Here is a 13358-nt window from a genome sequence, read left to right on the forward strand (position 1 = left end):
ATGACATGATGAAAAAGTTAACATCTACCCTTCAGATATAAATGTGTAAAATAGTGATACCTGTAAAATATTATATATTTTAGAAACAAATTCCAGAACAGATGTAGAACTACATTGTAAAACTACATTGTTCACACTAATGGCAATAAAACAGAAGATTTTATTATCATCCAGGTATCAGTATTATTTTTTCCATCACAATGTGAAGAAATTTGTGTGCATTATTGCCTTGTTATTGTTTGCTTATTTACTATTTCATGAAAATCAGACCCAGGCAGCTAAATTTCAGTGTACACATTGCTTCTGTAATTATTTGCATTTTGTATTGTAGGTTGCTTGCCTTGATTAAAATGAAATATTAGGATAGGTCAAAAAATTTCACTTAAGAAGTTGAAAAGATAGATATTAAAACTAGATGCAACTTGTTCATTTAATATAATTGTCATTTAGCAAACCTGCATCTATGCACACATAGCACAAGTAGTGTGGGACACAGGAGCAAAGGCAATATTTATAAATTATGGAGAAATTCAACATTAGAATTTATGTACTTAATAGTCTCACCAGTAGATAGGAAATATCCTGATTTTTAGGGCTGAATAAATGGTTGAATTAGATAAATCTAGAACTCTTGTTTTGTGTGTATTAAATGGTTAGAAGTGAGGGGACAACTAGTTAATAGCTTTCTATGAATTTTGGGGAGGATTTAGCTCAAAAAGATCTCATCTTCAGGGTAGATTGTACAAAACAGCTTATTAAATAAGCATATCCCCAGGCGTTGGCTGTTGTATTTAGCTATGATCAACAGGCCAAAATAATCATGGCCTTTGGGAAACAGAGTCTAAAAGATGACTTTTCAAGTGGAATTTTAAAAAAGCATATTTTTGTAATCTCCCATCACATAGCACAAAACTAGACAGAAGAGTTTGGTCTACTTTTGCTATTTGTTTTTTCCCAGACAGGAAAGCATATTGGCCCTTCTCAGTGGTCCTGGAAACAAATTACTCTAAAATGGCTTAGAGCACAAGACTGCTTGGTTGCTTGCTGTGTTTAACGTACAATAATTCAAAATTGTTAGCTCTGACTCCTTAATAAGGAGAAAGTCTTCTGCCCTCCTGTGGAATATGGTAGAATATTTCAGGGCTTTCTGCTTTGTTCCTTTATAGGTTTCTCTGCAGAGTAAGTGGAATTTCCTGACCCGGGAGTGATTTTTTTTATTCCATTAAATAAAATACTTACAAATCATGGGGATGAAAAAATAAGCGAAGGTATTTCAGCAAGTTAACTCTTGCTTGTTTAGACTTAGCCTTGTCCATGAGACAGATATAAGGGAGAAAAGAAAGAACACTCAAAAAATATCACACACATTATAAGTAAAAATTACCTTATAGTTTAAGCTCTCTTTATTCCATTAGGATTTTTTTTATTAGAAAAAGCTTTTTAAAAGTCTGTATCAATAAGGTGAAAAGCCACTTTCCCCCCCACCCCACCCCCACCGCACCCCAGCATATTAGCTTATAGTTCTAAGAAATTTTTTGCAGTATCATTTTGTGTCACTGGTACTATTTCCGGTAACTGTCTTTTCTCAGCCTAGGCATTAAATACTGCTCTGTATTTTCCTCTCTTGGATCTTTTTTATTCATCATCTCATCAATTATTTGGGGGGGGGGTTGAGAATATTGGGGGAGGGGAAACCACTCATTTTTTGCAACAAGGTTGGCAATGTTGGCTCCCTTAAAAGAACCTCCTGCAGATGAAATGATAATACTTGATTCTACCTGCCACACGGGGACTAGTTTCAAAGGAAAATTTTGACCAAGCTGTCAGTCAAACTTAATTTATATGCTAGAAAGAGCCTTAACCAGCTGCCATGTATTTCTTGTTAAAATGATTCATCATATTCCACAAGTCAGGCAGTCTCCTCTCAGGGGACAAGTTGTTGGGAAAAGCAGGAAAGAAACATCACTACCTGAATGGGAAAATGGGGGCATATTTTCTCCTCTTATTAAAGTGAAAAAAGTAAAATGTCAGCAGATCCTGGTGAGAATCATTGCTGACTTGGGAATATCATCTTTAAATAAAATTAACAGTTTTTTTTTTAAAGTGAAGGGATCTATATGTTATAATGCTTCTAGGGTGATGCAATTTTCCAGTTCTTCATCTCATTTTCCATGTAGAGTCAGCTTACTTTTCTCCTCTGAGAAAGAACCTTATTGTGGCCAATGAGCAAACAAATTCCCCTGCCTTACAGGATTTTGGCAGTGAAGGAGTTAAACCCATTTCTTTAAGTGTGGGGAAAGTGTTTCTGGCAAATATATCTCAGTAGCCTGGGAGAAATGTTCTGCTAGATTAGGTTGATTGAAAAACTCCACTGATAAAGAAGGAAATGAAGAAGAAGTACCTGGAACGGCTACCTTCATCCTCTCTAGAAAACTGTGGTCAATCCATCATTTTCAACTCCTGTTCACAACTCACATTTTCAATGGCTACTTCTCCAACTGGATTATATTCAATCCACATTTTAAATAACCCGTCCTCTCACCTTCTTGAAATGTATGCAATTTATCTTTACATGTAGCTGTAGACATATGTGTGTGTGTTTTCTTTTCTATGTGGTTGTGTCAACTTGATGACAAGCAATGAGATTATTGATTAGGGCCTGCTCATTTGAATTTCACCTATTCCTTTAAGTACAACCCTCTGCTCTTTCTTTGTACATTTTATATGTTCAGTATAATGTTTATGGGTTGACAAAAATATTAATTGTGAAACCTAGTGACCTGGGATTTATCAAGTATAGGAAATGAAGTCTAATAGGTATAAAGTCATTGGGTGGGAAGCTTATGAGGGTCTTAATCTATTTGCCATGGATTTGCAGTATTTTGTAGACTCTTACCCAACACCTTACCTGGTCCAGGAGACATTTTTTGATCAGAGGTTTTTTAAATTACATAACCATCACAGGGCTTGATCATTATTAGGTCTGGGCAGTGCGAGGCTGTTGTGTTAGGGCTGTATCCTATTGCTTCAGCTTTTTTGTTTGTTTGTTTGTTTTTGTTTTTGGGCCACACCCGGCGGTGCTCAGGAGTTACTCCTGGCTGTCTGCTCAGAAACAGCTCCTGGCAGGCACGGGGGACCATATGGGACACCGGGATTCGAACCAACCACCTTTGGTCCTGGATCGGCTGCTTACAAGGCAAACACTGCTGTGCTATCTCTCTGGGCCCCTATTGCTTCAGCTTTTATTAATGATTGTTATCTGGGATCTTTAGTCATCAGCTAAGTTCTCTGGAGTCAAGGGTGAAATCCTCTATATTTTGAGATATGTGTGTGTTTGGAGTGTTTAGTGAAGGGTTACAGCCACTTGAGCTATGTGGTATGTATTTATCACATTGATTGAATGATAAAAGCTAAGAAAAAACATCCACACACTATCGGATTGCTTGTGTAGAAGGGAGAAAGATTCAAGAAGAGAAATATAAAAAAGTAGAAAAAAAATATCTGGGATTTTTTAAGCTTTTTTTTCTCTTGAATATCTCGCTCTCCCTCTCTCTTGTTCCTCTCCCCTCCTCTCTTTTTCACTCTTTCTCCCACCCACCCCCACATCTGTTTATTCTTTCAAAGCAAACTTATTTGTTTCACTCAAAAAATACAAAAAAAAATAATAATCCGGGAAAGGGCAAATTGTTGATCTTTTTTGTCATTGCTATCACAGCAGATCAATTTAAATAGAAGGTTACAGATAGGAATTCTGCATTCAATCCATTTACTTGTACTCTAAAGTCATTCTTTGATAGTGAAGCATTTGAAGGAACTTGGACTTTTGATATATGACTTTCTGACTTAAGCCGATAAAGTCCAAGGATGGAGATGTCATCCTTTTCTTTCTTCAGTTCACCCCCAGGCCTAATGGCCCTGTCTACAAATAAGTGGGAGTCATGAATAATATGGCCTATGGAAAGGATTTTCAGATAGTTGGCTATGTGGAGCATGGGTCATTTTATATTTCCTTACTTCCCTCATGCACAAGTTGTCTAAACACATCCTTTAAAATTAAACCAGAATTTTCTCTTTCTGCCCCATCAATTAGAACAGACATTTGGGGTGAGTAGAGGAGGGGCAATGACTTTCTCTGGAAACATAACTACTATGACATTGCTCTCAGGAAACTCTCAACTTGATATTTTCTAGCACAATCAACGCCACATTGTTAGTCTCTCTGGATCATTTCCTAATGTGAACAAAAATAAATCTGTGGAGTGCACGAAACCAAAATTACCCCCGAACATTAATCTATTTCTGGACATTTATAGATGAAAAATAAATAAAGCATGGAAGCTGGGTTAGTCTCTATGGAACCACTGTCGTTAATGTGACGGGGCAGGGAGAATGACAACAATTTCTTCTGCTATGTTTAGATGGGTGTAAATAAATAAAATTGCAAATTATTTTGGAAGACAATGGAGTAAAATTTAATTACAAAGTACAATACACAATTCATGAGGATGGTCTTTTGAGAGTCTCGGTGCTTACTTCTCTGGCAATTATAGTAATATAGGTATTTTTTAGATACAATCTTGATGACAAAAGAGAGATTGGGGGGCCGGGCGGTGGCACTAGAGATAAGGTGCCTGCCTTGCCTGCGCTAGCCTTGGACGGACTGCGGTTCGATCCCCCGGTGTCCCATATGGTCCCCCCAAGCCAGGAGCAACTTCTGAGCACATAGCCAGGAGTAACCCCTGAGCGTTACAGGGTGTGGCCCAAAAACAAACAAAAAAAATAAAAAAAAAAGAGAGATTGGACTATCTTTTTTTTTATATATAAACTCTGTAATAAATTTACCCTGCTAGGTTATTAACAATGTTGAAAGTTCCTTTATATTTCTACATAGCTCCCTACTGAGAGAATTTACTATAAGTGTCTCCACTCAACAAACATCATGATAGCATCACACACACTCCTATGCACAGGTATATGACACAATATTTCGGAAGATTTGGATGAAATAAATGAGAAATGGAAACAAATGAGAAGAATTGATTCACAAAGATGTTTTATTTTGTTATGTCCCACAACGAAAGATAGATTTTTCTCATTTTCCGAAGAAGATTTTCTTAAGAAGCATAAAGAGGTAACTTCATTACAAATAAATATTCCTCTCGGCATTCTCTAGACAGGAACCTGACAAGTACAATCTCCAAAGCCATATGCCAAAGGTTTCCTAGTATAAATCAATAAACAAGCCAAAACATTCAAGTGTGATTAGACTACGGAGCATAAACATCGCTCTGTTCTCAGCCACTGTTTGAGCAACAGAAGTTGCTATTGAGATCAAATGTTGTTCCTCTTCTGTGTACATTATTTGTCATTTCCAAAAGACTGAAGTAGAAATGAAATAGAGAAGCATGTTTATTTGGTAGTGAAATGCCTCTGGGCTTGTCCCAGTTTTCACCGGCACCATGTTTTTAAAGACTTGCGTTGTTGTGGCGAAGTTCAAAGACGGAGTTAACTATTAGCAATGGAAGACTTACATATGGACCTGGAATCAGTACAGGAATGTTCTAGAATTTGTGTTGTAGCAAGTCCTTGGCAAAGTACAGTGTTGCCTGTGTTTTTGGAGTGAATGCGAACACAGGTGTTTTGAGAACACTATGTCCTTCAGCTCAGAATAGTTAAGTAGCTGTAGCCAAGTAGTATAAATAATTCGAAATTGGAGGGGTCCTTATACATTTTTTAATTCTGATTGTCACAAATAGCAACAAGTTCCCTGGAGCCTATAAACAGGGATCATCATTTTCTTTATAAAAATTAAGTCATCAGTCTCTTGTCAGAGATAAGATATTGATAGGTTGAGTCATAATTTCAAGCATAAATTTAAGTTGGTTAATGAATTCCATAAGCATTTATTTAGATGCAGGGCTAATAAGAATACATAAGAGGAAAAATGTATCTCACAGTCAATTAGGGAAAGGGGACATGCCAACCTTTTTTCTTAGAATAGGATTTGTGTGAGGATCCTGAAGAGTCCAATAGATCACTGATTCTGCCTGAAAATGAGTGAAGCAATAGATCATTCTAGAAAAGCTGTGTTTTGAATGAAAATGTCAATTTTATTTATGACTAGTTTATATGAGTCAGTTAAAATTCAACCAGAAAAGAGGAACCAGTGAAGGAGATGCCCTTAAACAATGGACTGTGCTATGCTAAGTGAAATGAGCCAGACATTACAGGACAGATATTGCACGATTCATTATACTTGTATGTAATACATGGGGTAGTTAAATCCACACATCTAGAAAGTAAACTAGAAGTTACCAGAAACTACTGTATGGGGGGCATGGGAAGCCATTATTGAATGGATTTGGACTTTGTTTCTGTTAATAATAAAGTTCTGGGCAGGAGGATCCTGATGGTTATATAGTATTGTGAGCATGCTTTCGGCCACTAAACTCTACACTCAAAACAAGTCATAAGGCACATTTTAGAGTCTATTCTTTGCCTTAAATATAGAAAATTGTTTTTCTCTTTAAACATAGAGATTCACAAAGAATGGTTTATTTTTCTCTAAGAATTCATCAGGCCACACTACACAGGCAGGCACTGGTGCAAGGTGCTTTGGAAAGCTGCAGTAGGGACTGAAAAATTCCAGTGCAGGTATATTCTTCTTAAAAAAAAAAATTCACAAAGCTCTGAGGACTTTCATTTTACTTCTCAGTTCACCTCAGCTGATGTGGGCTACATTCATAACCCACATAACCCACACCACTTATGTCCATTGTTAGTTAATTTTAATCACACCACCAAGTACTTTCATGGCAACACCCAGATCCACGTTGATGTTCTACATTACATGAGCAGAGTCATGTGGTAAAAGATCAGCAAGGCATACTGTTGATTAAAAATATGTCAAGAAAAGGAAATCCCAGGTGACAAATAGTTATATTCTGCTTCTGAGTGCCGGGACCTTCAAATTAAAAAAAAAATCCTTTACTCATATTTATATCAACATCATCCCAGTATATTTTCAAATAATTGATAATTTTGGTATCTTTGGAAAACTACCTTGGTCATCTTTGAAAATTTTCATTTCCATACATTTATAACCTTTCCTTAATTAGAAAGTTTTGAAACGATGATTTCTTTTCTTTTACAATCATAAGGCATTAAATTGCTCCTCACAAAGTATCAAATGTTTCTTAGCTAGCACCGAGTTCAGCAGATAATTTTTTCTATGAGATCCATGAATCCAACACTTCGCAAGACCTATTAAAATTTATGCAAGTTCTTTTACATTTTAATTATCACATTTTTTATCCTTTGTGTGCCTCTAAAATTGGCAAAACACTTGGAATACAATAAATTTTACAGTGGCTATATTTTTTTCAATATGTTTTGATCTATTAAACCTTAGGCAGAATAAAGATCTTCAAAATATACTTGTGTCAAACTGTGGTACATATATACAATGGAATATTATGCAGCCGTCAGGAGAAAGGAAGTCATAAAATTTTCCTATACATGGATGTACATGGAATCTATTATGTTGAGTCAGAGGGAGAGAGATAGATGCAGAATAGTCTCACTCATCTATGGGTTTTAAGAAAAATGAAAGACATTCTTGCAATAATTTTTTTTATTGTTTTGGCCACACCCGTTTGATGCTCAAGGGTTACTCCTGGCTAAGCACTCAGCAATAGCCCCTGGCTTGGGGGGACCATATGGGATGCCAGGGGATCGAACCGTGGTCCTTCCTTGGCTAGTGCTTGCAAGGCAGACACCTTACCTCTAGCTCCATCTCACCGACCCCTCTTGCAATAATTTTTAGAGACAAAAGAGAGGAGGGCTGGAAGTTCCAGCTCATGACATGAAGCTCACCACAAAGAGTGATGAGTGCAGTTAGAGAAAGAAATACATTGAGAACTATCATAACAATGTTAATGAATGAGGGAAGTAGAAAGCCTGTCTAGAGTACAGACGAGGGTGGGGTGGGGAGGTGGAAGATTTGGGACATTGGTGATGGGAATGTTGCACTGGTGAAGGGAGTTGTTCTTTACATGACTAAAACTCAACCACAATCATGTTTGTAATCAAGGTGTTTAAAATAAAGATATTAATTAAAAAATAGTTGTGTCCTTTGTAATGTATCATCATCATTTTCATTCCCATTCTCCAACAACTATAGATCTTATTTTTATTTTCATGGGTGCTACAGTTCTATAATTTAGTATAAATTGTTGGTTTATTCTTTTTTTGTGGGGGGGGGTCACACCCGGCAGTGCCCAGGGGTTACTCCTGGCTCTACACTCAGAAATCGCTCCTGGCAGGCTCATGGGACCATATGGCATGCCAGGATTCAAATCACATCCTTCAGCATGCAAGGCAAATGCCCTACCTCCATGCTATCTCTCTGGGCCCTGATGGTTTATTCTATTTATTTTTGTTCAACTTCTTTGCTTTTGGATAATTATTTAAAATTTATCATCATTGTCTATTATAATGTATCACTAGTCCACTTCATATTAATATTCATATGAACGAATGACTAAAATAAACATTTATATAAATTATAGTAAATTAATGCAAATCAATATATAAATTCATAAAATCACTATTACTATCACTTCATATTAATTTCATCATCTGTGAAAATGCCAGGGTTTACTTGCCTCTATATCAATTGAATATTAGAGTGATTTCCAGTTTGGGTTTATTACAAACAGTACTGTTAGGAATATTTGTGTACAAGTACTTTTGTGGGCATATGTTTTGATCTCTCATAGATAAATGCCTCGAAGTGAAACAGCTGAATCATCAGTGAAGTGCATGTTGACCTTTTGGAGAAACTGCCAAACTCTTTTGTACGGTGGTTGAACCATGTCACTTCCTTGCCACAATGAATGACAAGCCCAGACTTCCCCCAAGGATAAGCTGCTCTTGCTGTGGTCAAATAACACTTTATGTTCAGTCATTTTCATTGGTAAGTTGAAGGACATCACTAATTTTTCTGCCCATTTTCCTAACAGCTTATAATTTGAATCATGTTTTTCACATTTCTTGATCATCTGCAACTTTTTAATGGAGAAGTGCCTATTCAATTTTGGGGGACCCCTTGCAAATTGGAGGGCCAAATTTTATTCCTTTGTATCTTGACAGTTCTTTACACAGAAATATGAACATCTTAACAGTTCTTTAAACAGAAATAAGATCTAAAATATCTCCTACTTTGTAATTTTTTTTAATGTTTCCCCTTATAGTATCTTTGAAAGACTAGTGTTATATATATTTTTTGCTTTTGGGTGACACAACAGCAGTGTTAAAAGCCCATTCCTGGCTATATGCTCAGGGACAAAGAGAAGAGGTTTCTTTAATAGAATACAGTAAACATCATTATTTTATAGTTGAGGTTTTATCCTTTCTTTTTTTTTTTGTTTTCTTTTTTGTTTTTGGGCCACACCTGGTGGTGCTCAGGGGTTACTCCTGGCTGTCTGCTCAGAAATAGCTCCTGGCAGGCACGGGGGACCATATGGGACACCGGGATTCGAACCAACCACCTTTGGTCCTGAATCAGCTGCTTGCAAGGCAAACGCTGCTGTGCTATCTCTCCGGACCCAGAGGTTTTATCCTTTCTAAGATCTATTTCTTTAAACTGAAATCACCAAAAAATTCCTAGAGCTTTTTAATCTTTTGTTTTTGATTTGAGTTTAATTTTATATGTGTGGTTTTCAGGGGCTCTGAGGAAAGAGGATGAGAAAGCTAGTGATTATTTTTCAGTCTATACTTTTTTCCTTAGCCAGATTTATCCCCAACTGTTTTATGTTTTTTTAATTATTTTAAGTCATATTTTAGAAATTATGACTGCTGATATTTTATACTAACTCTGATCATTAAAAACCTTGGATATTATCCCCCATTTCTACAACTAGAAAAGAACAAAATGAAAATCACGAATATTTGTTGGACCCATCAGAGAATCAAAGTCTTGCTGTCAAGAACTAAAGCCACTGGAAATAAGGACAAGCCTCCTGAAGGCTATGAGAGTATTGACTTCCTAGTGACAGAAGACTCTGTACCTTTAAGAATAATTGAATGACAATGGTGAAGAAAATGGCTGGAGAGCAATTGTAAATTAGCTTGAGTGCTGACAACCTAAGATATCTTTTTATTTGGTAGCAGGGAACCCACATTCTTGTGAGTTTTGTGTCTAAGCACCCAGGAACCACACCAAGTTTTCTTGTTGATCATCATGCTCGTGGTTCTGTCAGGGGGATGAGAAGTAAAATCCCAGTGGGAGGTGCCCAAAGCCTCTACTTGACATAGAAGACCAGCAGGATTCCAGCCTTCTGCTTGTCTTTGTCAGGAAAATAACAAGGAGTTCAGGGGAAAAAGAGGGGGATGGCTGGGGCCTGCCAAGCCTCCCAGCACTCTCCAGGCGAGGGAGAAGGCCTCCAGCATGGGGCCTCCCCAAGACCCATTCCTGGCAAGAGCTGGCCTCCAGAATCAAAGAGGAAACCGGAAGCCAGATATCTGCCTGCCCTCCTCCCCATGCACCTCTCCACTGGACTCCAGGCCTTCCCTGGGTGCCAGTCCAGATGGACTCTATAAGGGTCATCAAGCTTTCCCAATACCTCTCCCTACACTAATGGGAATGCGCTTTGGGAGGAGGGCAGGCAGTTGCTGCACTGGTTTATGTTGGGACAGTCACTGGAAATTTTTTTTCTTGGTCTCCATCTCCAAAACCATGCGGGGGCTAGTACCCCCAAGCGTACAATATATATTGATAGTATTATATGCATATAGTTTATATATGCATAATATCCATCTTGTATTGTGACCTTGATACTGCCCTACAAAGCTCATTTCTAATCGTTTACTGCCTCAGTCCCAACCATTATTTCCCCCCATTTACTCATGTAGGTGCAGCTCATGACATGAAGCTCACCTCATAGAGTGATGAGTGCAGTTAGAGCAACAACTACACTGAAAACTATCATAACAATGTGAATGAATGAGGGAAATAGAAAACCTGTCTCGAGTACAGGTATGGATGGGGTGGGGAGGAGGGATATCTGGGAAATTGGTGGTGGTAATCTTACACTGGTGAAGGGGGGTATTCTTTACATGACTCTAATCATACAACTACAATCATATTTGTAATCACGGTGTTTAAATAAAAATAAATTTAAAAAAAGAAAATAACAAGGAGTTAAGTTGAGGAGGCTCTCACGTGACTTTGTTTTCAGTCTCTCTCTTATCAAGTGTCTGTGATATATTATCTTCACCTAAAGGTAAATGCAAAAGTTCCAAATTTAGTTACACAGAGAAAGTCAGGACTTTCCTTCCATAACTTAAGTATAATGTCACAGAATATGTAAAGTATAATGCCACTTACTTCATATGCTCACAGATTTTGTGAGATAGGCAATTATATATAATTTCTCTACTTAGAATCTAAACTCATCAGAAAAGTACAATTTTTGTTCTCTAACTCAATGCTTGAGACACTATAAACTTTTTATTATTTTGGTTTTTTTTGGGGGGGGTCATACCTGGAGGCACTCAGAACTCATTCCTGGCAGGGTTGGGGGACCATATGGGATGCAGGGTTTCGAATTGGCATATTTATTGAGCTAATCTGAGTTACCCTGGATCCTAACTCAGTATATGAGGTTACCATTCTTTCACCTTTTACATCAGGAATAAAAGCCTATTTAAGAAATGGTCTACTCTGTGACACTGTAAAATAGAAATTTTCCAAAATATGAATCTTTAGTCATATATTTTGCCATTAAAATTCCACTTTTCTTTGGGGTTTCTTTTCTATTGGGTGATTCTAATTGGTATTCATTTGATTTATAAAACCCATTGGCATTATTCTACTTATAAAAGCATTTTGTCTATCTAAATTAAATCTCATTCATTTGATTTTTTCCTTTATATCTTAAACTCTCAAGATCCATCTCCAATTTTTTCTGTATTTTAACTTTCTAGTCTTGAGTATATAATCTCCTCATTTGCAATCATCTCCTGGGTTTATTCTTTAACTTTTCCTTCTTTTTGAGCTAACTTATTAGAAGGATATTGACCATAGGATTAGTTACCTTTTAAATTATCCCCTTAATTTGAGAGGTTATTCTTATTACCAGTATTCACTATTTCAAGACTGAAGCATTATTATTTTGCTTTGTAGATAAAAAAAACAAAACAAAACAAAAAAAAAACCAGGAAAGTGCCTGGCTTTGTTTTTATATTGGGGGAAATAAAAGGCAACTAAGTCAGCCTAAATTTGACTGGATTGAGGCTCACACCAAGTGATTCTGACTTAGAAAATAAAATCTTTAACCTTCAAGAAACTCATGGCTTACAAGTTCTATGGGGTTACGAGATTCTTGTAATATCAGTGATTTTTAGAATCAATGCATCTATATGTGAGAAGGGATGCCCTAGGGTCCATGGGGGAAATCACGAGAAGCTGGGGTCTCCCAAGGCAGAACGTGTGCTCAGAGAATGAGCTGTCTCTCTGGCCTCTCACTATAAATGCTTTCCATCCCAATGCCCACTAACTAACACTGTCTCTACTTGGATATTCCAAACAGCTGTAGACCAATACATGCACAAACGCTCACCATAGTTCAATGCTCCCCACTCACTCCAATGGGTGCTTTGCTCATTTATTTTACTCAGTCAGGGCTGCAAGCAAACTAGAGAACTCATTGACTGAAGTGTCTGCCATGCAAGCATGAGGCTATGAGTTCAATCCCTGGCGTTGGTCCCTGTACCAAAAGTATGATCCTGGAAAAACTCTACCATTGATCCTGGTGCCCTATTCGGCAGCACATATACTAAAATTGGAACAATACAAAGAAGATTAGCATGGTCCCAGTGCAAGGATGACACTCAAATTCGTGAAGCGTTCAAAAAAAGAGAAGTACCACAGCAAATAGGTGTGACTACTACAGTGAATGCCACAAAGTGAGCACTGCAACCATATTTATGCGCGACTACTAAGCATAAGGTAAGGTAAGATAACTGACTTCAGGGGCTGGTGAGGTGGCACTAGAGGTAAGGTGTCTGCCTTGCAAGCACTAGCCAAGGAAGGGCCGTGGTTCCATCCCCTGGCATCCCATATGGTCCCCCCAAGCCAGGGGCGATTTCTGAGCGCTTAGCCAGGAGTAACCCCTGAGCATCAAAACGGGTGTGGCCCGAAAAAAACAAAACAAAACAAACAAAAAAAAATAACTGACTCCTGGATCACTCATGCTGTGTCCATGGTAATGGTAAGACTGCAGTTCCATCAGTATGGGTCCCTTTTTTAGACATACCAGAGAATAAATACAGGAAGTGAGCAGCAAGAGTGGTCC

At 37.6% G+C, this 13358-nt stretch overlaps 1 non-coding gene across 1 annotated transcript; it reads left to right on the plus strand.

Moving 5' to 3' along the window:
* The first annotated feature begins 12815 nt into the window (after positions 1-12815).
* Positions 12816-12922, plus strand: LOC126015319 (U6 spliceosomal RNA). Its single transcript, XR_007498196.1, has one exon. It is a non-coding gene; the product is annotated as a U6 spliceosomal RNA (small nuclear RNA).
* The last annotated feature ends 436 nt before the right edge of the window (positions 12923-13358 follow it).

This window comes from Suncus etruscus, chromosome 7 (assembly GCF_024139225.1).
Source record: "Suncus etruscus isolate mSunEtr1 chromosome 7, mSunEtr1.pri.cur, whole genome shotgun sequence".
In the NCBI taxonomy this organism is placed as follows: Eukaryota; Metazoa; Chordata; class Mammalia; order Eulipotyphla; family Soricidae; genus Suncus; species Suncus etruscus.